The sequence below is a fragment of the Oreochromis niloticus genome, unplaced genomic scaffold (assembly GCF_001858045.2).
Source record: "Oreochromis niloticus isolate F11D_XX unplaced genomic scaffold, O_niloticus_UMD_NMBU tig00000135_pilon, whole genome shotgun sequence".
In the NCBI taxonomy this organism is placed as follows: Eukaryota; Metazoa; Chordata; class Actinopteri; order Cichliformes; family Cichlidae; genus Oreochromis; species Oreochromis niloticus.
In genome coordinates this window covers 13,205-17,276 of record NW_020327069.1, presented here as the reverse complement: position 1 = coordinate 17,276, position 4,072 = coordinate 13,205, and the positions used below count along the sequence as shown (strand labels likewise).

The 4,072-nt window shown below is 37.4% G+C and overlaps 1 long non-coding RNA gene across 2 annotated transcripts; it reads left to right on the top strand.

Moving 5' to 3' along the window:
• Positions 1–511: 511 nt before the first annotated feature.
• On the top strand, positions 512–3,675 carry LOC109198047 (uncharacterized). 2 transcript variants are annotated; one of them, XR_002059026.2, is made up of 3 exons: positions 512–997; positions 1,744–1,901; positions 2,937–3,675. It is a non-coding gene; the product is annotated as an uncharacterized LOC109198047 (long non-coding RNA). The 2 variants fall into 2 exon arrangements; XR_002059025.2 differs by having other exon boundaries at positions 2,934–3,675.
• Positions 3,676–4,072: the final 397 nt, after the last annotated feature.

Here is a 4,072-nt window from a genome sequence, read left to right as displayed (position 1 = left end):
GTTCCAACACAGCTGACTGCGGTGTGGAACAACAAATCATTGTGTTTCAGAGCCTGAAAGAGGCTGAAAACAAGCCTGAAAACGAGAAAAGAAATAGTAGTCATGCGACTGTGTGTTCTTTCTGTAACTTTAAGAACTGTAACTGCTCTTTCAACGTTAATGTCAAATTGAGCATCCCGAAACAATTCAGTTTAGTGTAATGCAGAGAAAGACAGCTGCTGCTTTAAAGGCAGTACTGATGACTAAATTGTCATCTTGATTTTTTTTTCAAATACACTCTTAGAAAGGATGTGTTAAAAAATGACACAAAAAATGTGTTGTTACACTATTAACACATTTTGTGTGAATTTTAACATAACATGTGTAAGAAAATGTGTAAACATTGAAAAAATGTGTAAAAAGCTTAACACACTTGAGGATTGAGTCAGGCTGCATTGACTGTGGGACTTTAATGTGTTAAAAGCAGGTTGAAGACGGCTCAGAAACATTTGACAATTAAAATTTACATTTATTTATTAATTAATTAATTTATGGCTGCTGGTGATTTGTAAAGCCTCTACTCAGCTGTATTTTTGTTACTAATTTATGTTTGTTGTTGTTTAACAAAGATTTCAGAAGAGCAAAGATGAGGACTCCTACTTCATCCTTAATAGTTTAACTGGATTGGAAATCAAAAAAATCCTGATTCTTCTTCCACAGAAGTTTCATTTGTCAGTGTGGGACTGCTGAGTCACCTGAAGAAGTCATTTCATTCTCCACGATGTTGATTTACAGAAATGTTTCACAGGAACTGATTCCTCCCAAAGGGTGAACTAGTGTGTTTCCATAGATTATCTCTGTATGAATGTACTTCTTAAATGAAGGCAAGTGTTTGTCCTGTTTTGTTCCTCAGGTACAGTACGTGATATTAAGGGCAGGCGGTCATCACTGGGGGAAGACAAGAAGCAGACGTACTTCCAAGAGGGAGCTGCAGTGAGGACACAGCCTGGTCACTGAGGTCAGAATCTGAAACAGCTCAGGTTTATATTCTAGGGGTTATAAAAAAATTCAAATGTATTTATAGAGAAACCTTTAAATAATATTTCAAATAATAGTCATAATTATGATTATTATTAGAAATATCAAACATCTAAGTGGATTTTCTGTTACACGTATTGTCTTAGCCCTGCGATAACTAGCAGCCTGTCTTTGTCCTGTATCAGCTGGGATAGGCTTCATCCTCCCGCAACCCTGAATTGGATACATGAATTGTATTGAATTGTATCCCAATTATGTAATCTGATCTTTTACAAACTCAAGGTATCCAATCAAAATGTAAGTAATAATGATAAAAATGAGAAAGCAGAAATGTGACATGAATGTAAATGTGTTAGCTGACATAGAGGACAGCTACATGTAGTCTGAAAAACCTTTGTTGTCAAGTTTGTAGGTCCATCAGCACGAGACATTCTTACATAGAAGAGTCTGTTAAAGTCTCTAACTCAGTGAAGCATTATTGGTCCAGTCTGTTTGGATAAATATAGTAAGCTGATGTTTGTCCATTTATTGACACATTTTCTTAAGCGCTTATCCAGTTCAGGATCACAGTGGAGCTGCAGCTGGATATGTTCAGTAAAGAAACCTTACAAAAGTTAACATAAACCTGCATCTCTGTACGTTGTTGTCCACAGGATGAGAAAATCAAACTGGAAGACTGTGGAACATGTTAATAAATGTTTGTGTTTATGCCTGTGTCTTTCACAGGAGGCGCTGAAAGGTTTCCCTAATAGTTCCTGGTGAATCAAAGCAGGACCATAAAGGTTGCTGGACTGCATGATGGCCTTACCCCTGAGCAGTCATCCTGTTAAAGGACCAACCAGTTAGAAGCTGTTTTCAAAGTAGCTGAGCAGATTTCATCTCAAGTAAGCGATTAACTGTTTGTTCATTTGTTCTGCCACTTAAAGAGCATTTAAGGACGTCTTTTGAGTGTCCAGTTGAATTAATTCTACTGGCTCTCATGGTCATTTGTGATTATGGACATATTTTTCATGTATATCAACCATTTAGTAAATTCTATCTTACAGTCTGAGAAATCACAGTGTTGATATTCAGCACGAAGAGAAAAGCTCACTTGTTTGAATTTATTTACAATCATAGTTTTTATACATTCTGACTGTAAACAGCTTTTACAGCTTTGATATTGTTTGACACTCGATATCAGGTGATGGTATCTAATATAAAGGTTTCTATGTCCCAATGAGCCATTTGCACTGACCAGTGTCACTTTAACTGTAACACATTCATTATTTAGATCCAACGTTTCTAAGAGAAATAACTGAATGTAAAAAATGGCAGCCCTCAGGCCAGGTTCAATTGATAGAGATATATGCATGCATTATGAAATTTATGTATCCCAGATCATTTTTATTCATCTAGTCATGGCAGACCCACCCCTTCCTCCCAAGTTAACTGCAACCCAAAAGAACTAGTGGGGGTATTTACACACTCACAACCAGTGTGGGGTAGAAAGAGCCACCAAAAACCTGTCAGCCTGCACAGCTACAGATGTGCTAAAAGCTATAAGAGTTAGAAGCTCTGTTTATGGAGAAACCTTCTAAGCCTAACAGAGGACAGGTACTCCTGCCCAATTAACCCCACATACAGCCCAGCCATAAAGTGAACCAAGTCATTTGGTTAAAGACAGCATGGGACCAAATGCATGTAACCAGCCTGCACCAACCTGACATTTCTTCCTCCTGAATTAAATGAATGAATGCATGAAAGTTAAATGACTATCAACCTAAAGCCACTAGTTCCCACACTGGAGTTCCCTGTGTTAACTGTACTGAGCTTGTATCAACAGTTGTAACAGGCTAAGCTACGTGAGACACTGCATTGAACGATTGTTTCTATCTTAATGGTTTCAGCTCATATGTTCTGCTTTTTCCTTTCAGTAGATCAAAGCAGCTCGTGCTCTGTCTGCTTCCATTCTGATGGCAAGAAGAAGAAAAAGAATGCTTCAGCGAAGTGGCGTTCATGGTCTCAGTGGACAGTCATGGTCACACACTGCATGTGGTTTTAAAAGCAACATGTCTGTTCACCACAACAATGGAGATGTGTAATATCAGTGCAGCTACGGTTTGTTCTTGAACATCAGTTCTGTTGTCTACTTTGACCACTTAGACCAAAAAAGTGTTGTTTTCAGATTCTTTCTTATAAATCTGTAAATCACCTGCTCATTTTTTATTACAATTAGTTTCACATAAATGTTAGTGTTTCCTTTATGGTCTTTTAATGCTTACACTAGACTGTACACGTCTACATTAGAGACATTTCTGTTACCTATTTATGAGAGTGGGCTGCTTGACTACAATTTGGAAATGGATGCAAAATCGTGCTATTGTTTGTTTTTTAATATGATTCAATTCAATTCAATAAAACTTTATTGATCCTGAAGGTTGACCCCGAGGGAAATTTGGGTTAAGGCCAACACAGGACGTGTCTGACTAAGCAAAGATTAATCTGATCCCATTTCTACCTGTCTCTACTGTTTCAACTGTAACTGTCAGGATATATATTTATTCCAGCTCTCATAGGGCAAAGGAATGACTCAGACTTGTCAAATGTTCTTTGATTTGATACACAATTTGAAGTTCACAATTTTCTTACAAATAAAACTATAATGACAAACATGAACAGCTGTGCTTATTTCTGAGACATGATTTTTTTTGAATGTGTTCACATTTAGACAGTGTGCATTTGTATGCTGAAACTGTAATGGTGAACCTGAGGTGATGGTCAACAGAAGGCAAACATATATAAATAGAAAACAATACTGAAGTAATGTCTTTACCCTCTGCAGCGTGTGGACGCTGTGCACACAATCACCTTATTCACTGTAGTAAACATGCACCGCTAGCTCACGTGACTGACTGTCTCCATGGTTACATCGTATATTATTAGCTATGTAAACAGCTTCCAAAGATACCGCCATAGCTCTCTGCAGCTGTAACACTTTCATGCTTTACAAATCATTTCACGTTTTTGATAGTTATGAAGACAGAATATGTTTTTAAAGTCATGCTAGGCTGTT